Here is a 21753-nt window from a genome sequence, read left to right as displayed (position 1 = left end):
TAAAATAAAATTAAATGCATTTGCTAATGTGAACACTTTCTGTCAACAGATCTATTAAATAATTGTTTTATGATCCACATTCTTCGAAAAAGGAGCTCTTGGAATGGAAAGAACAATAAGAAGGGGCTAATAACAGTAACTGCATATATAATTTTCTTTTCAAGTGCTTGGTAATTTTTTGTAGAATTAGTTTAATTACATAGACATTAAGATGCGATTATACATTACCTTTATCTGCATTGTTGTCTTTAGTGTACTATTTTTTCTGCTCGATCTTTGTCATGCTTAGGTATACATTATAGCATTTACTGCTGCTGTTTGCCAGGCATAGTGCTACTGAGTTTTTAATTTGTGTTACTCTGCTAAGCCAGTTTACTACTGATTTATTTTTCTTGTTTGCTGCTCATTGCCTTATATTAGTTGTAATTTATGCTGCTTGCTTTGCCTTTTGTATTTTTTATCATTGCTGTTTGTGTTAATTGTTTTGTGCTGCTGAATTGCCTCGTTCCTTAGTTTAGTATCTGAACTCAGTAGATTTAAGTTAGCTTAACAGGGTTAGACTATATAAGAGAATGAGTTGCGATGAAATGCATTGAGAAGTCATACGAAAAAAGTACAGAAAGCAGGTATAGATAGGACTTTTTGGAAATAATGAAGAACGAAGGGAGATCTCCGAGAAGTAAAGAAAGTTTTGTTTGCAAAATACTGCAGTAAAAGAAACCCTGTCCATTCCTTGTGTTATCCCATATGTGTTTGTGTACTCTTGTATATTTGTGTTTTTCCTGTCTTTATGTGTTTAGCTGATGTTGTTCTGTTGTAGAATTTTTCTAATACTGTGTTATTTACTTTGTAAAGATGTTTAGACATTATTTATTCTGTTTTGTTTTCATGCTCATGTGTGAAGTTGATGTTTCGAAAGTTATTCTGATCTTTTATGTATGTACTCATGTCATAATTCCTGTAACACTGATGTATATGTTATTTCGATTTTTTTGTAAAGCTTGTACTACAAATGTTATCTGTGTTGTTATGTTCTTTAATGATGTATTTTGTACCTTTGTTATTGTATTCTCACGTTATAAAATTGTAATTGACACCAGTTCATCATATTAAGCAACTTGTAAGTTACATTTAACTGCACACGTTTCTGTTGGTCATAGTATATGGACAATATGTGAGAAGTAGGGACTGTTAGTGTTTGCACATGTGTTAATAATTCAGCAAGGGACTGGATAACAGCATTGCTGGTTCTAAGGACATTTGAAAAAAATTTTTTTGTGAGTGCACAAGTGGTGGTTTATGGACTTGCTATATTATCCGCAAGACTCTTCAATAGTTATTGTGCACCTGCACAGTCACAACAGAAGGCTGCTGGCCATCTCTACAAGGACTACAGTGGGTCTACACCTTTGGTGATCCACCAATACCATTATTTCTACAAGGACTACAGTGGGTCTACACCTTTGATGATTCATCAGTACCATTATTTCTACAAGGACTGTAGTGGATCTGCACCTTTGGTGGCCCACCTATACCATACTCTCTACCAAGACTATAGTGGGTCTGCTCTGTGATGACCTACCTCCCAACATTCTTCAAAACTTCGAATGACTCTGCTGTGGGTTTTCTCTGTTGTGACCCATTACCTGTCTGCATGTCGAGAGTCAGCACTGTCTTTCCGTTGGAAGGACAACACTACTTCTTCAAGACTGCATGGAAATCCACTACTTCCGTGTGCATTTTCTTTTACTGCTCAGGCTTTGAGAAAAACACTGCTATTTTACTGTGATAAACAATCAGGACTGTCTCTATGGACTGTGAGAAAGTTTAGCTTTTGACCAACATTGTATCAATAAGTGTGTGCATTTGATATCTTTGTTATTGTAATTATGAAAAATTTTATCAAATCATTATTGGCCACTGCCCAAAACAATTTGTAAAATTTTTTGTGGGGAGCATGGGGGCTATGTAAGTAGGCTGTTTAGGTTTTTTTATTGGTAACGCCACCTCTGCATAAAAATCACTGGCTGTGCTGTGTGAAGTCTGTGGCTAGTTTGCATTGTTTTTCTGCCATTATAGTGTTGGGCAGCGGCAGCTGGATGTGAACAGCGCGTAGCGTTGCGCAGTTGGAGGTGAGCCGCCAGCAGTGGTGGATGTGGGGAGAGAGATGGCGGAGTTTTGTAATTTGTCATGAACTGCTATATATATTATGACTATTGAGGTAAATACATTGTTTGTTCTCTATCAAAATCTTTCATTTGCTAACTATGCCTATCAGTAGTTAGTGCCTTCAGTACTTTGAATCTTTTATTTAGCTGGCAGTAGTGGCGCTCGCTGTATTGCAGTAGCTTGAGCAGCGAAGATTTTTGTGAGGTAAGTGATTTGTGAAAGGTATAGTTTAATGTTAGTCAGGGCCCATTCTTTTGTAGGGATTATTGAAAGTCAGATTGCGTTGCGCTAACAAAATATTGTGTGTCAGTTTAAGGACAGTCCTGTATAATTGTTCTAAGGGGACGTTTCACACTTGCAATTGCACATTCATATTACAAACATCTACATCTACATTTATACTCCGCAAGCCACCGAACGGTGTGTGGCGGAGGGCACTTTACGTGCCACTGTCATTACCTCCCTTTCCTATTCCAATCGCGTATGGTTCGCGGGAAGAACGACTGCCGGAAAGCCTCCGTGCGCTCGAATCTCTCTAATTTTACATTCGTGATCTCCTCTGGAGGTATAAGTAGGGGGAAGCAATATATTCGAAACCTCATACAGAAACGCACCCTCTCGAAACCTGGCCAGCAAGCTACACCGCGATGCAGAGCGCCTCTCTTGCAGAGTCTGCCACTTGAGTTTGCTGAACATCCCTGTAACGCTATCACGCTTACCAAATAACCCTGCGACGAAACGCGCCGCTCTTCTCTGGATCTTCTCTATCCCCTCCGTCAACCCGACCTGGTACGGATCCCACACTGATGAGCAATACTCAAGGATAGGTCGAACGAGTTTTTTTGTAAGCCACCTCCTTTGTTGATGGACTACATTTTCTAAGCACTCTCCCAATGAATCTCAACCTGGCACCCGCCTTACCAACAATTAATTTTATATGATCATTCCACTTCAAATCGTTCCGTACGCATACTCCCAGATATTTTACAGAAGTAACTGCTACCAGTGTTTGTTCCGCTATCATATAATCATACAATAAAGGATCCTTCTTTCAGTGTATTCGCAATACATTACATTTGTCTATGTTACGGGTCAGTTGCCACTCCCTGCACCAAGTGCCTATTCGCTGCAGATCTTCCTGCATTTCGCTACAATTTTCTAATGCTGCAACTTCTCTGTATACTACAGCAAGAATGAAACATAATATTAAAACAGGAAGGCTCGCCAAATTTTTTTTCTTTTAAATCAACACTTAAGAATTTATTCAAACACTGCAACACACGCGTAAATAAGATTGTTCCTTAATAAGTAATCGCAAGAACGGTGTATTACTTATGCGGGCAAGAGCCTACCAGAACTACACTTTCATGGACTGTGATGTACTATTACGAGACAACATAGTAATTCCTTACTCGCAAATTAAGGTCCAAATATTGGTACTTAATCACCATGGTTACAACAATTTTAGATATATCATCACACAATAACGAGGAGCTCATCGCGTTTCCTTACGCATACGTAGGTGCAGGTCCTTCATCAAATGGAAGGAAACTAAGATGCAAAGCCCAAGCCCCGGTATCATGTCACATGTGACATAACTTTGACATATCAGCCTCGTCACTGAAGACAACCGTAGTTGACCATTAACAAATATAGATAAGCACAAAATTGGACCTGTTTAAATCACACACACAACATATGCCCAGGCGAGCTGTTAATGGCAGGTGACGCTCCGGCAAGCTCTTCTCAACACGCACTGCGTGGCGAGAAAAGCCAAACACCACGCCTCGTGCCGCAACTTAAAACCTTTCCATCGTCCCCGGCCGCAAAACTCCAGTAAAACCACGCGCGATGAGCATGCGCACCAAGGAAGGCCCAACCTCCCGACCGTGTTGTAACCGCAACAACAGGACACAGCGAGAGCTGCTGCCTGCATGCTGCATACTTTAATAGCCGAACCCCCGATGAACAACCGACTCGCGGCCGGCCAAAGCGAAATCGATGGCAAAGATGACATTACTTTTTTTTTTTTTAAACTGAAGTCGTATATAATGAAATGATAAGCAACCAGCTCCATAGAAGAAATACAATTTCTTTACCAGTTTCGGGCACTTGGGTGCCCTAAGATGGTTATGCATACCTCATTGTTTACCAGTGTCAGTAACAAAGTGCATACAGCACAATGCCATGGTCCTAAGAAATACACTACTGGCCATTAAAATTGCTACACCAAGAACAAATTCAGATGATAAACGGGTATTCATTGGACAAATATATTATACTAGATCTGACATGTGATTCCATTTTCACGTAATTTGGGTGCATAGATACTGAAAAACCACCTCTGGCCGTAATAACGGCCTTGATACGCCTGGGCATTGAGTCAAACAGAGCTTGGATGGCGTGTACAGCTACAGCTGCCCATGCAGCTTCAACACGATACCACAGTTCATCAAGAGTAGGGACTAGCGTATTGTGACGAGCCAGTTACTCGGCCACCATTGACCAGACGTTTTCAATTGGTTAGACATCTGGAGAATGTGCTGGACAGGGCAGCCGTCGAACATTTTCTGTATCCGGAAAGGCCCGTACAGGACCTGCAACATGCGGTCCTGCATTATCCTGCTGAAATGTAGGGTTTCGCAGGGATCGAATGAAGGGTAGAGCCACGGGTCGTAACACATCTGAAATGTAACGTCCACTCTTTAAAGTAACGTCAATGCGAACAAGAGGTGACCGAGACGTGTAACTAATGGTACCCCATACCATCACGTCGGGGGATACGCCAGTATGGCGATGACGAATACACGCTTCCAATGTGCGTTCACCGCGATGTCGCCAAACACGGATGCGACCATCATGATGCTGTAAACAGAACCTGGATTCATCAGAAAAAATGACGTTTTGCCATTCGTGCACACAGGTTCGTCGTTGAGTACACCATCGGAGGCGCTCCTGTGTGTGATGCAGCGTCAAGGGTAACCGCAGCCACGATCTCCGAGCTGATAGTCTATGCTGCTGCAAACGTCATCGAACTGTACTTGCAGATGGTTGTTGTCTTGCAAACGTCCCCCCCCCCCCCCCCCCATCTGTTGACTCAGGGATTGAGACGTGGCTGCACGATCCGTTACAGCCATGCGAATAAGATGCCTGTCATCTCGACTGCTAGTGATACGAGGCCATTGGGATCCAGCACAGCGTTCCGTATTACCCTCCTGAACCCACCGATTACATATTCTGCTAACAGTTATTGGGTCTCGACCAACGCGAGCAGCAATGTCGCGATACGGAAACCGCAGTCGCGATAGGCAACAATCCGACCTTTATCAAAGTCGGAAACGTGATGGTACGCATTTCTCCTCCTTACACGAGGCATCACAATAACGTTTCACCAGGCAACGCCGGTCAACTGCTGTTTCTGTATGTGAAATCGGTTGGAAACTTTCCTCATGTCAGCACGTTGTAGGTGTCGCCACCGGCGCCAATCTTGTGTGAATGCTCTGAAAAGCTAATCATGTGCATATCACAGCATCTTCTTCCTCTCGGTTAAATTTCGCGTCTGTAGCACGTCGTCATCGTGGTGTATCAATTTTAATGCCCAGTAGTGTATATGCAGGAGCAATGACTAATCAATACTGAATCCATTAACACAATCAGTTGTATCAATAGATTCAGATTGTGTTACTTACTGCTTTTCTAGGACCATGGCAGTGTGCTGTTTGCACTTTATTATTGACTTTCGGAAAGAATGTGGTAGGCATAACCATCTGAAGAAGAGCATTTAAGTGCACGGAACCGGTAAAGAAATTACATTTCTTTTATGCAACTGGTTGCTTATTATTTCGTTACAGCTTTAGGAGGATTTAAATGTTCCTGACGGATCTGTAATTCAGATGAGATGCAATGACTGCTCTACATTTGAACTCTACATTTGAGCTCTCCTGACCCATTTTGCTTCACTACAAAACTCCGTCACCTCTTATACTCGGTCGGCTACCGTAGTGTCTAGTCTGGATAATTTTGATCAGATAGTGTAAGCGTGACCTAACAGAATCAGCATCGCTACTGATGACCCTCCATCACAGAGGTATTGTCTGGTAGCATACACAACTTCCATGACTTCGTGCATCTCCACGACGTAATTCCGCTAATTGAATATGAAAGTACTACACGTCCTATTAAGACGACAGATGACTCCTGGTGACGATTACAGAGGAAGTCGTTGAAAGCGTGAGTTTACAAACAAATCTGACACGATAATACCGTATTGAGAGTTATATTAATTTGGAGAGTATTCCACCGCGTAATGTTGCTGCTTATAAAACATTGATGTTAAACGTAGCAGTGCACAGTTATTACCGCTCTGCTACATCGTTCATCATATTGGGTAAGCCGTTGTGTATCCAATCTCGTTGAATTTGTAAATTAAGTCCAGACGATATGCTATATATATCGGTAAAAGACAGTGGCATAATGATGTGTACGCGGGATGTAGCGGAAAATAGTCGCACACGCTAAAAATATTACGTCAGCATACCAGCATAAAATGCGGCATTATACTAGACAGTCAGCGATAGCTGCTTAGCGTCTGTGTTTGGTACGCATTTTTTAAAGTTTATTCCCTGTTTCGTCACTTTGGCAGTATTAATGAGTGGCATTACTTATAGCTTTTTTTTTTAAATAGGGTGTCATTTACGGATCTCACTTTTTTTTCTTTTTGCAATTCCAGATTTTTAATTTTCAGTGTGAACCTAACTTCATTGCATATGAGTAACAATATAGTACGTGAATATTTTATAGTGTTACATTGAGTCGATAACTGTTTGAGACACACTACTGTTACGAGACTTCATATCAAATTTACTGCCCGAATCACGACAGTTCTCAAACTCATTGAATCCTTCATATTGAAAACAACAATTTTTAGAAATTTGTGGTAAGTTCCTACGGGACCAAACTGTTAAGATCATCGGTCCCAGCAATTTTTAGAATCTTGCCTCGTGGTGGGTAAATTGCTGACAATGCTCATGAATATTTACCACAAAAAGTCACCATATTTTGATGAAACATCGTAGAGGACAATTGTTGTTACTCACCATTCACATGCGATTGTTAACTTCGCCCATTCGAGCTACTTTAAACTCGAAAGCGACTTTCTTAATACCAGCATGTTACCTTCTTCATCTTTATCTTATTCTTCTCACAAAGTTGTCCCTGCTTTTCTTATGGTCTACAGTAATTCCAAATTTTACATTCACTAATATTCCACAGAACGTCTTTCTTCAAAATTCTGGCTTCGTCCACTACAGAGACCAACTCGCTACTGAAAACGCTCTTGTGCACTAATCCAAAAATATTGCAATCTCAGCACTACTGTCTGTCAAATAACTTGGGCCCCATAGATACACTATGTGATCATAAGTACCCGGGCGCCTGGCTGAAAATGACTTACAAGTTCGTGGCTCCATGAAAAACACGAACATACCATAACACCACAGCCTCCGAATTTTACTGTTGGCGCTACACACACTGGCAGATGACGTTCACCGGGAATTCGCCGTACCCACTTCCTGCCATCGTATCGCCCACTACGCAACGTTTTTCCACTGTTCAATCGTCCAATGTTCACGCTCCTTACACCAAACGAGGCGACGTTTGGCATTTTCCGGCGTGCTATGTGGCTTATGAGCACCCGCTCGACCATGAAATCCAAGTTTTCTCACCTCCCGCCTAACTGTCACAGTACTTACATTGGATCCTAATGCAGTTTGGAATTCCTGTGTGATGATCTGGATAGATGTCTGCCTATTACACATCACGACCCTCTTCAACTGTCGGCGGTCTCTGTCAGTCAACAGACGAGGTCGGCCTGTACGCTTTTGTGCTGTACGTGTTCCTTCACGTTTCCACTTCACTATCACATCGTAAACAGTGGACCTAGAGATGTTTAGGAGTCTAGAAATCTTGCGTGGGTAATACGCAATTCAGACAAGAATAGAATAGAACAGAACCCTTTAAAATGTCGTGCTGCAGAAGACTGTTGAAGACTGGATGGGTAGATCGCGAAACTACTGAGGAAGTGCCGAATAGAGTTGGAGACAAAAGAAATTTGAGGTACAAATTAACTGAAAGAGGAATTGGTTGGTACGAGCCATTCTTAGACACCAAGGCGTCATCAGTTTAGTATTGGAAGGAAGTGTAGCGGGTAAAAATTGCATGGGGAGACCGAGAGACGAATACAGTAAGCAGGTTGAAACGGTTGTAGGTTGCAGTAGTTATTCGGAGATGAAGAGGACTGCACGGGACACTGTAGCTTGGAGAGCTGCATCACACCAGTGTTCGGACTGAGAAAGACAACAACCACAAAAACTTGGAACAATATACACTGCGCCATGCAGTGTCCAGCAAGGGTGGCGTTCAGTGCTAAGGCTTCCCGCCAACTGGAGCTGTAGAGAAGAGGCTGCGTTACAAGCCAGTACCTGCTGCATACCAATGCTGCCAACTGTTGAAGAGTTATGAAAGTGGAGGCATTAGTTTTTAGTCAACCCGAACTCTTACGGGATTAGGTAAGATTGTCTGCCGCGAGTAATGAGTGTAATGGGCAGCGGAACTATGAATGTAGTGTGTGGACATTAACTTGGGAATGTGGGTCTCACGGGGGGCGTGCAGGGGACAAATACCTGCAGTCGCACTGTCCTGTGTGCCCTCGGTGGCTCAGATGGATGCCGGCACGGTAGCTCAGCGTGTTCGGTCAGAGGGTTACGTGCCCTCTGTAATAAAAAAAAAAACTGTGTTAATCGGTCATCAATGAACTTAAACGGATGTCTTATGACGTCCGCCCCGAGCAGACGCAACGAACAAAAGTGAACAGAATGATATTAAAAAAAAATGGATAGAGCGTCTGCCATGTAAGCAGCAGATCCTGCGATCGAGTCCCAGGGGGGGCACACATTTTCAACTGTCCCCGTTGACGTATACCAACGTCTGTCGACAGCTTAGGGTCTTGATTTAATTATCATTTGACTCGTATTTTTAGTCATTGTAAGATTGTGGGTTGACTTGGCATGGCAAAAGGTTCCATACTTCTAAGCAAAAAGTCATTCAGCTCGAGCCACCGTCGTCTTCAGGCGATGTCTTATTACAAAGACTGATCTTAAACAAAGAGAGAAGAAACACGGTAAAAAATGCATGAACGGGCGTTTAACAAAGAAAAGCCATGTTCAAGCGACGAGAGTAAGTATGATATTTAATATCCATTACTATAATTCATTGAATTGTCTCGATCCAGAGACGAAAGAGCCAAAAAAGTAATTAAAATTTCTGTCGGCGTTGTTTTTAAAATAGAGTTGATCGCTTTTCCTATTTTCTATAATAACGCAATATTTCAAACCAATGGAAACTTTACGACTAAAAATTACTCCTTTTTTAAAAACAGTTTGTTTGAAAACGAAAAATTTCAGTACTTCTACTGTGGCTAATTGACACTTCGGTTATTTTAGTCTGTTGTTAGAAAAAATAACAATAACCTGTCACGACCGAACCAAATATAGAAAAATACTGGTTATTCGGAAATGAAATACCGGTATCAGTTTTAACCGGTCGGTTTTACGCAACTCTATTGTACAGCGGCTAGCGGATTGTGTATGGGAGAGAAGCAGACGGATACACAGAGATGAGTGTGGGTGGCGGTAACAGAGGCGATAGCAAGCATGCGAGCCGCTGCTTTTGTGACGTCGGAGTCTGACCCACTCGTGCCCGCGGACTTTAGTGTAATGAGCGCGGGATAACCTGCCGTGCGCGTGGGTGGGTGCGCGGGCAGTCGGTCGCCGGCTGTATACTGCTGCCGCCGCCGCTGCTACAACTCCACCTACTGCCGTGAGTGACTCAGCGCCGCCACACTGAACAGAACCGCCGCTATATTTAGCAGCAAGCGGCGCGGCCAGTGAATGGGCGGTCACAGTCCCGGCGGGAGTCGTAAACGAGTCTCGCTGGGTGGTGTGGGGTGGTCCCGTCATTAGAAGTTTCTTCAGACACCAACTGCAGGTGGCCATCGTTTCACTTATAATGCGCGGCGCAGTCAAGGACACGTGTCGAAACATATCCGCCAGCCGGCTCAACGCGAGGGCAAAGCCCAATGTTCTCGGCTTGACTCACAGATGGAGTTTATTGTGAATATGTCATGAATAATGAAATATGGTGTCATACATGAACTCGAAGAACCATTTCTGGCTTATGGACAGTAGTCGCCTTGTCCTATATACACTCCAAGACAAAAGAAAGATGCATCACGAAGGAAATCGGTAGATGTGATGTGCATCTACAGTCCAACAAACGATTAATATTTCAGAGAAACTGAATAATTTATTCGAGAGAAAGAGCTTCACAAATTGAGCAAGTCAATAACGCATTGGTCCACCTCTGGCCGTCATGCAAGGAGTTATTTGGCATGGTTCTGATTGAGAGAGTTCTTGGATGCCCTTTTGACGGTAATTCACATAAATGGACATTTGGAGAAAGGGAAAAGAAGTTTTTGCTATGAGACTTGTGAAACATAAATTATCTAAAGACTAAGTACCTCTGCGCGATGTGTAACAAACAGTAAAGAAACGTAAGTTATTATTATCAAAACACAAATATCGATGTAATTAACAGAACACAGTTTTTTGGTATAATCTCTGTGTAACATAGGCCAGGGAGATCAGAGACAATGCTTTGATTGAACGAGCTCTACTGTTTTTTGTTTCATCTAGAGGTAGGCCACCATTGTAGCGCTGTATAATATTTGTAAGTAGGCTGTTTAGGTTTTTATATTGGTAACGCCATGTAGCGCTCTATATGAAAATCACTGACTGTGCTGTGTGCAGTCTGTGGCTGGTTTGCATTGTTGGAATATTCTACTGTTGGGCAGTTGGCTGTTAACAGCGCGTAGCGTTGCGCAGTTGGGGATGAGCCGCCAGCAATGGTGGATGTGGGGAGAGAGATGGCAGAATTTTGAGAGCGGACGATCTGGACGTGTGTCCATGCGAAAGAGTAAATTTGTAATACTGGATATATATACACTCCTGGAAATGGAAAAAAGAACACATTGACACCGGTGTGTCAGACCCACCATACTTGCTCCGGACACTGCGAGAGGGCTGTACAAGCAATGATCACACGCACGGCACAGCGGACACACCAGGAACCGCGGTGTTGGCCGTCGAATGGCGCTAGCTGCGCAGCATTTGTGCACCGCCGCCGTCAGTGTCAGCCAGTTTGCCGTGGCATACGGAGCTCCATCGCAGTCTTTAACACTGGTAGCATGCCCAACAGCGTGGACGTGAACCGTATGTGCAGTTGACGGACTTTGAGCGAGGGCGTATAGTGGGCATGCGGGAGGCCGGGTGGACGTACCGCCGAATTGCTCAACACGTGGGGCGTGAGGTCTCCACAGTACATCGATGTTGTCGCCAGTGGTCGGCGGAAGGTGCACGTGCCCGTCGACCTGGGACCGGACCGCAGCGACGCACGGATGCACGCCAAGACCGTAGGATCCTACGCAGTGCCGCAGGGGACCGCACCGCCACTTCCCAGCAAATTAGGGACACTGTTGCTCCTGGGGTATCGGCGAGGACCATTCGCAACCGTCTCCATGAAGCTGGGCTACGGTCCCGCACACCGTTAGGCCGTCTTCCGCTCACGCCCCAACATCGTGCAGCCCGCCGCCAGTGGCGTCGCGACAGGCGTGAATGGAGGGACGAATGGAGACGTGTCGTCTTCAGCGATGAGAGTCGCTTCTGCCTTGGTGCCAATGATGGTCGTATGCGTGTTTGGCGCCGTGCACGTGAGCGCCACAATCAGGACTGCATACGACCGAGGCACACAGGGCCAACACCCGGCATCATGGTGTGGGGAGCGATCTCCTACACTGGCCGTACACCACTGGTGATCGTCGAGGGGACACTGAATAGTACACGGTACATCCAAACCGTCATCGAACCCATCGTTCTACCATTCCTAGACCGGCAAGGGAACTTGCTGTTCCAACAGGACAATGCACGTCCGCATGTATCCCGTGCCACCCAACGTGCTCTAGAAGGTGTACGTCAACTACCCTGGCCAGCAAGATCTCCGGATCTGTCCCCCATTGAGCATGTTTGGGACTGGATGAAGCGTCGTCTCACGCGGTCTGCACGTCCTGCACGAACGCTGGTCCAACTGAGGCGCCAGGTGGAAATGGCATGGCAAGCCGTTCCACAGGACACCATTCAGCATCTCTACGATCGTCTCCATGGGAGAATAGCAGCCTGCATTGCTGCGAAAGGTGGATATACACTGTACTAGTGCCGACATTGTGCATGCTCTGTTGCCTGTGTCTATGTGCCTGTGGTTCTGTCAGTGTGATCATGTGATGTATCTGACCCCAGGAATGTGTCAATAAAGTTTCCCCTTCCTGGGACAATGAATTCACGGTGTTCTTATTTCAATTCCCAGGGGTGTATTATGACTTTTGAACACTGCTAAGGTAAATACATTGTTTGTTCTCTATCAAAATCTTTCATTTGCTAACTATGCCTATCAGTAGTTACTGCCTTCAGTAGTTAGAATCTTTTATTCAGATGGCAGTAGTGGCGCTCGCTGTATTGCAGTAGTTCGGGTAACGAAGATTTTTGTGAGGTAAGTGATTCATGAAACGTATAGGTTATTGTTAGTCAGGGCCATTCTTTTGTAGCGATTTTTGAAAGTCATATTGCGTTGCGCTTAAAATATTGTGAGTCAGTTTTGTGTTGATCAGAATAGGTAAAGAGCGAAATGTCTGAGTACGTTCAGTTCTGCTCAGCTGTTTGAAAATCAAATAATTTAAGAGGTTTATCAGCACAGTCATTCATAAATTTTTCTGAGGGGACGATTCATATTGTAAGTAGGCTGTTTAGGTTTTTTTATTGGTAACGCCACCTCTGTATGAAAATCACTGGCTGTGCTGTGTGCAGTCTGTGTCTAGTTTGCATTGTTGTCTGCCATTGTAGTGTTGGGCTGCGGCAGCTGGCTGTTAACAGCGCGTAGCGTTGCGCAGTTGGAGGTGAGCCGCCAGCAGTGGTGGATGTGGGGAGAGAGATGGCGGAGTTTTGAAATTTGTCATGAACTGCTATATTTATATATGATGATATCAAGGTAAATACATTGTTTGTTCTCTATTAACATCTTTGATTTGCTAACTATCCCTATCAGTAGTTAGTGCCTTCCATAGTTTGAATCTTTTATTTAGCTGGCAGTAGTGGCGCTCGCTGTATTGCAGTAGCTTGAGCAGTGAAGATTTTTGTGAGGTAAGTGATTTGTGAAAGGTATAGTTTAATGTTAGTCAGGGCCATTCTTTTGTAGGGAATTTTAAAAGTCAGATTGCGTTGCGCTAACAAAATATTGTGTGTCAGGTTAAGCACAGTCGTGTATAATTGTTCTAAGGGGAAGTCTCGTGTATAAATAGTTCTAAGGGGACGTTTCATATGGCGACCCTGCCAGGATACCTCACTGGAATCTTCTGATTTTTTCTTGTAGTTTGTGTATTTAGTGTAGCTTTTGTTTATTGCTAGCGCGTAATTGTAGAGAGAATCTCCTTTGTAGTTGCAGTCTTTCATTGTTGTACTGTAAAACAGTTGTGGCATGCATGTAGATTTGCACCAAGTATTTCGCAGCTGCAATTAACTAGATATTATTTTCAGTGCTATATTAATGTGTTCTCTTATTTTTGCTATTCAAATTGTGATTTTCTGTGTTATCGTGTGAAATATTGTGACAATAATGGCGTGTGAAAAACGTAATACTAGGCTCCAAAGTAAACTGAGAAATGGCAGTGAAAATGAAAGCAGTGTGTTAGCGCCACCGAGTAATGAATTAACTGATGTTCAAAGTAGTAATTTGGTAATTGTGCATAGGGAAATGGAGCGGGCGGCAAACAATGGCGTGGACAGTGAAACAATTAGTGAAGAGGGAAGCATTATCGATCGATCGGTCGGCAACAGCTCGCGTCAGGAATCCGAAATGACAGGACACAATTTCGCAAATACTGTAGATTCAGGTTTTGGGTTCTCACCGTTTTCTCAAATGAGTCAAGACACATTTTCTGCTTGTCAAAATGTGAATGTTGCCGGTGCAACTTCACTGCCGAAAAGCACTGAGGAACATGTCTCAGACACCAGTGCATTGTTATTACAATTAATGCAACAAATGGGACAAAAGCTTGAAAAGTTAGACACAATGGAACAACACCAGAGACAAACACAGCAACAGTTAGACACAGTGAAACAAAATCTCAAAAAGTTAGACACAGTGGAACAAAATCTTAAAAAGTTAGACACAATGGAACAAAATCAGAGACAAACACAGCAAAAGCTGCAACAGTTAGACACAATGGAACAAAATCTTCGGAAGTTAGACACCACACTTGAACAAACACGTGAAGATTTAACTACTGAGTTACATAACATTGAATCGAAATGTCAAAAAGTCTGTAATGACGTAAAAACACAAATTTGTGAGCATTTTCAGCCTATTTTTTCGCTGCATGAAAATGCATTACAGAATCACGAAGCAGCCATAAAAGAACTGCAAACTATTGTTCATGAAAATCATGAGACCTTACAAACTAAAATGGACTCAGTTGCATCTACCGATTCGGTTACGCAACTTGCAAAAACTCAGGAAAACTTAAGGGACACAGTAGATACTCTGAAAATTGGTTCAGAAAGACACATGGAGGAAATTAGTTCATTATCAGAGAAAGTAGCCGAACTTTCGGATCAGGTCACTAACTTATCTACGAAGGTAGATGATAATCTGAATGACACAAAACCGGTAGTCTTTAATGACACAGAAGAGTGCGAACAAATTAGGAAACTGAAACAAAATCTGAATCAAATTAATACGCAACACCAAAGAGAAATCCGGGAAGTACAAGAACAGCTGACACAGGTAATACAAGAATTACGTATTTCAGAGGACACTCGCGCTCCAACACGGGAAGAGGAACTTAGAAATACGCAAAAGCCACAAAATAATAACACAGGGCATTTCGGTAATTATGAAAGAAATTGGCAAGGTACACCGAATTTTGAGATGGAACCGCCGACACGACGTAACAATGACCGATATGCTACTCGCCGACACGATGATTTTGACTATAAGCTGTTCATTACTACACGTAAATTCAAAACGTTTAAGAATTCTGCCAACGACATTCATCCACAAGCGTGGCTCCATCAATTCTCTCATTGTTTCCCTCCCAACTGGTCATTGGAGCACAGGTTAGAATTTATGTGTGGCTACTTAGAGAATGAACCAGCTGTAAGAATGCGATCGGTCATTCACGATTGCCACAGTGAAGGAGAATTTTACCATGCCTTCCTCTCAGCATATTGGTCTCAAGCCACACAAGACTGCGTAAAACATAACATCATAATGATGAAACATTTCGAACAATCTGAATTTTCCAGTCTTGTCAAATACTTTGAAGACATGTTGCACAAGAATCAGTACCTGTCAAACCCATACAGCCCCTCAGAACTCATCCGCATTTGCTTAATCAAACTGCCCGAACATTTGAGACATATTATTTTAGCAGGACGTTGCAAAGACGACATTGAAGCTTTTCAGGGACTGTTACAAGAATTAGAAATTGACACAGACAGTCGCGGGATGCGAAAACAGGAAAACAATCACTACAGGTCACATCCGTCACAATTCCGTGACGACAGAAACGATAACTGGACGCGACAAGGCTATTCTCACCACACAAATCGTGACCAAAATAGACACCACCCGTATGACAACCGTTGGCAGAGTAGTAATAATTACAGGGAAAGATCACCTCTCCGCAATAATGACTATCACAGAGACAATCAGAGAAACAGACAATATGGGAACCAAAACAATTATTATCAAGGGAGACAGAATAACTTTAGACGCAACGGTCCAGCACGCAGTTACGACTCAGGGAGAAATTCTCCACCACGTGACAGACAAGAAAGAAACTATGTAAACTACCGACAAAACGACAGACGTGAATTTCATCAGAACTGGCGGGTTTCTAACAGAGCTGGGCCATCTGGGCAACGTGAATTTGTAGAAATTAGGTCTCCAAATCCCAATAACGACGCGTGCCAACAAAGAGACAATAGGCAATGACTCACTCCGCTGGAAGCCACAGTATGTACCTATGAAACTGACGACGCAGCTGCCGTAGCTAGTAATTACGTAAAAATGGAAGACATTAGGGACATCTTACTCCAGGAACACGACGTAAAACATAACAACATTGCATATCCTGTGATTCACATTACTGTAAATGACGTAAAATTTACGGCAGTACTTGACTCTGGCAGTCCCATTTCAGTAATTAGTGAAACAGCTTTTAGCAAATGCAACAAATCGAACGATTGCCCCACACTTCCGTTACGTAAGATTAAATTACAAGGTGCAATCTTTGGAAAAAGTGTAGATGTACGCCAACAAACCAATTTAGAATTCTTTTGCCAAAGCCACAGCTTCTCTATGAACTTTTTTATTGTTCCATTGTTGTCGACGGAAATTATACTGGGAGTAGACTTTTTGAATGAATACAAAGCAGTCTTAAGCTTTCACGATGCTGAAATAAGTTTAGAGAAAGAAGGTAAGTCAATAGCTTTGAAATTTGAAGACTGGCTCTCAAACCATGATGAGGAAATTAATCGGCTTTACCTTCTGTTAGATAACAGTTCGGAATTTTCTACGGAACTAGACACTAACAATCACTCTGCAAGTACTGACAGGGATGACATCGACGGCATATTTGAAATTAATGAGTTAATTCAGAATAAAATTCAAACAATTGAGAATTGTAATGACACTGATAGGCAGGACCTTTTTGAGATTTTACAAGCACATTCCACAGTTTTTACTCACAAAACAGGAACAATCAAGGGATTTCAATACCAATTTCGTGTTCGTGAGCATACTAAATTTTGTGTTAGACCATACGTAATTCCAGCACATTATAGGGACCGTGTTAGAACAGAAATACAATCTATGCTTGACGAGGGCATTATTGAGCCTGCAGTAAGCTCATACAACAATCCGTTACATGTTGTTGAGAAGAAAAATGGATCGATCAGGCTTGTTTTAGATTCGAGACAAATCAATACTATCATCATTCCTGAAACAGACAGGCCTCAGACGATGGAAGAACTTCTTCAAAATTTTAATGGTGTAAAAGTGTTGTCTTCCATTGATCTCAGATCCAGCTTTTATCAGATCGAACTTCATCCAGAATGCAGAAAATACACAGCTTTCCTTTGTTTCGGCGTTTGTTATCAGTTTCGGAAACTTCCTTTTGGTTTGAACATTTCTTCGGCAGCATTCATTCGCGGGTTAAATTCCATATTACCTGAGTTCTTAAAACGTCACATCACCTTATATGTGGACGATATTCTAATAGCAGAAGCTTCATGGGAACATCATAACCGCATCCTCAACAGTTTGTTACATATTTTTGCAGAATCTGGAATTACAGTTAACTTGGAAAAGTCTGAATTCGGTAGGTCAAAGGTGAAGTTTATGGGACATATTATTTCTTCTGAAGGCATTCAGCCGGATCCTGATAAGTTAGAAGCAATCCACAAAAAGACAAGTCCGCAGTTTTCTAGGTCTCGTAAATTTTTACCGTCGTTTTCTGAATATGCAAATTCTAGTTCCACCAAAACTTTGTTCTCTCACTGGAAAAAATACTATTTGGAACTGGGACGAACAAGCACAGTTGGAATTCAATTCTTTGAAAGAAGCATTACTTCACGCGCCAATACTAGCTCATCCAGATCTGTCACAAGATTTCTGCCTTAGCACGGATTCTTCTAAAGTCGGTCTTGGTGCCCACTTATTTCAAGAAGCCATAGAAAATGACACTACTGTTCAGAAAACCATTGCTTTTGCTAGCCGAGTGCTAACAAAATCTGAAAAAAATTATTCCGTTACTGAATTAGAAGCTTTAGCAATCGTTTGGGCATTTAACAAATTCCGTTTCTTTCTTTCTGGTAAGCACGTAAAAGTATACAGTGATCATCGTGCATTACAATTTCTTATGTCTTCAAAATTAAATCATGACAGGCTAAAACGTTGGGCATTGTTTCTGCAAGAATTCCGCTTCACAATAGTCTACATTCCCGGCAAGGAGAACATTGTTGCGGACGCGCTGTCACGCGCACCGGCTGGGCTTGAGAAAAGTAACACAGAAGGCAACCTCGAGAAAAATTTCAGTATTCTTTACATTCAGAAAGTCGCCTTTGAAAACTTCATCACCACATCTTTACAGGATATTGCTCATGAACAAGATAAAGATCCGATTTGGAAAGACATGAAAAGTAAATGGCATGAAAAGACACACACTCAGATTCGGCATTATTACCTCGTTAGAAACAACATACTGTTCAAACGCTGCACTGTTGATGACAAGCTATGGGTACTTTGCATTCCAGACGATTTTGTTAATAAGCTCATTTGGTACATTCATTTCAGCTACGCACATTTTGGCCCACGAAAATGTTATCATATTCTTCGAACGACTTGTTATTTTAACAATATGGAAAAGCGAATTCGAAGAGTCTTGTCTATTTGTAAACTTTGTCAAAAGGCGAAACCGTCTACTATCTCACATCGTGCTCCGTTGTTTCCTATTATTCCTTCTAAATTAAAAGAATTTGCTGCTGTTGATCTTTTGGGACCCCTTGTCAGAACATCGAATGGATTTTCGTATGTTCTAGTCGCTGTTGAACTTACTTCAAAATTTGTTTCTTTCACACCGTTACGTAAAGCCACTGGACGGTCTGTATCCAACGCCTTTGTTAAAAATTTCTTACGTGAAGTTGGACACGTTAGTAAAGTCATTTCAGATAACGGACCGCAATTCAGATCTGCTGTTTGGTCACGCATGCTTCGCAACCATAAAATCAAACCTGTTTTTATTTCATTGTACTCACCACATTGCAACCCGTCTGAACGGATTATGAAAGAAATCAATAAGCTTTGCAGACTTTATTGTCACAGAAAGCATCAGCATTGGGACAGATATTTACACTTATTTCAAAATGTGCTGAATGAAATGCCTCATGATTCCACTGCTTTACCACCTACTCTTGTACTGAAGAATGTAGAACCTCCGAACAGAATCAGAGAGCTTGTACCTTTCCCGAATACACGTAAACTTCGACACAAAGACATAATTGATTTGGCTCTTAAAAATATAATATCTGCAGCAGACAAAAGGAGAAAACTACACGGTAAAGCAAATGCAAAGAAATTATGTATTGGTCAGAAAGTTCTCATTAAAGCTCATTCATTGTCACATAAGAAGAAACACTTGAGTCACAAATTCTTTCTAGTTTACAATGGACCTTACAGAATCCGACGTATACCACATGATAATTGCGTTGAAGTTGAAACTCTGCGTACTAGGAAGAGTAAAGGTTTACACCACATTTCTCATGTAATCCCATTTATTGACAGATAATCTGCTTTTTAACTTAGTCTTTGCAATTTTCACTTCACGCTACTTGTACAATTTGTCACACTGAGAAACTGTTAACATGCAACTATGTTTTAAAGCTAACTAACTATCCAGTCAAGAACATAGGTAACTTAGACAAGTAATTGCGAACGCATTGTTATTGCGAACAGACGACACAGTGTTGTTATTTATACATTCCTCCTTGTTAGTTGCACGATTACATAACAAATATACGGCTTACATACTTAGAACATATACCAGCACTGCTAATGAAATTTTCATGCAACATTTTGGTTTGCTTGAGAGTGGATTCTGGATTTGAGGTGCTTTCTGTGAAATGCCAGATGACATAGTGGTTAGTTTATGTGACAGCTACACGATGTTATCACGACGCTGCTAATGCATGACAATTTACAATGTTGCTTTTGCGGTGTATCTGTTTTATATCTGCACAGTTTTTTCTGAATTCTTCTATAAAGTGAGACATGTTTTAGTGGTGACTATTGTGGTATAGCTACAAGGAAACAGCCTTTTCTGTAGCACAACAATACATAGCAGCACAGTACTTTCTTCATCACGGCAATAAGCGTAATAAGTATGATATCTATACGCAAAGCATTTCACTTTGTTTATCGTGAGGTAAGTACATTGACTTCTGCAGAACTTAGCTTTCGGAGGACAATAACTACGACACTTCCCAGAGATTATCTTACAGCAAGACGCACATTTAGCGCTACAGGACATGTATTTGAGTGATTAATTTTGTACTTAAAACATTTATTTTTAGAGATTTTTGAATTACAAAGAAAGTTTTTCGTGATACATTTCATTCCATTGCTGTAATCTGTAATACCTGAGGGTACAATTACAATAAACCTCAGGGGGGTGCACGCTTACTTTGTGTACCATGTGTTTGGCAAGTGCAAGGAGCCCTAGCTAATATGGTATTTGCTTACACAACTTTACACATCGGTACCATATTTCTCTTAACACATAATTACACAGCTATCTGATCATTGAACTGAGAGAGACAAACTTTTTTACTACGGCAGTGACAGATGTTTACGTGATTACACCGTTGGATAACTTCACACTTAAGAAATTGTATTTTGTCTGTACTTTGTGAACTGTTCATATTTTTTCAGAACCATTGTGATACTATGAGAGCTTTGAATGATGTATTTGGTAAGGGAGAATGATTTTAAAGTACGTTTGAGGTAGATGACGCTATTTAAATGAGCAGAGAATTTTTTTTAGATTTTGAAATTATTGCAGAAAGGTACGACTTTTTTGAGATTTGACTGAGGTGTTATGATGTTATTTTTACGACGACGATGTGTATTATGCTGTTGAGGTATGTTTATGTCAATAAGATGATGCTACCGTATATGAGGAATTTGATTATGCTATGTATTTCTTATGATGAAATATTGAAGAAGTGTCGACGAATATGTATATGTATTATAAGGTAAGGAATAATGAGTAGTGGTTAGGGACTCTGATTTGTGGAAAAGGATGTTGGAAACCAAGAATCGTACTTTAGAATTATGAAATCTGTGTACATGTGTGAATGTATCACAATGCCACTGAAAATTTTTTGGACACTGTTGTATTTACAGGATTTTTTTTCTACACATTTGTTACGCAAATTTTCGACCTGTGAAATGTTTATATGAGACTGTCACTGTAGCGGAAACTGCTGTCGTAAATATGTCGGTCAGAAAGGTAAGTGACCGTGACGTAATGCTTTGCGAGCGGCCAGATGTGCCAGTTGCCTGGAGGAAAAGCCATTATTGCGAGCCCTTTTCAGCGGCACAGGTAGAAAAAAATAAAAAATAAAAAAAGACGCCATTAACCTCACTTCTGACATTCCTTTGTAGAAAGCATCGCAAAAACGACACGGTCGAACTTGAAAACATACGATTACACTGGATGCCTAATGAAATGACGAGAAATACTTTTATGTCTATACACCTGATTATGACTACTGTCTCTCTAGTTGAGAGATTTTTCTACTAACTTATGAAATGCCACATGGCTATTGAACGATGTTCTTATGCTTTGCTGTGTACATAGTT

The sequence above is a fragment of the Schistocerca piceifrons genome, chromosome 8 (genome assembly GCF_021461385.2).
Source record: "Schistocerca piceifrons isolate TAMUIC-IGC-003096 chromosome 8, iqSchPice1.1, whole genome shotgun sequence".
NCBI classification, from domain to species: domain Eukaryota; kingdom Metazoa; phylum Arthropoda; class Insecta; order Orthoptera; family Acrididae; genus Schistocerca; species Schistocerca piceifrons.
Note: the sequence above shows the minus strand (reverse complement) of the source record.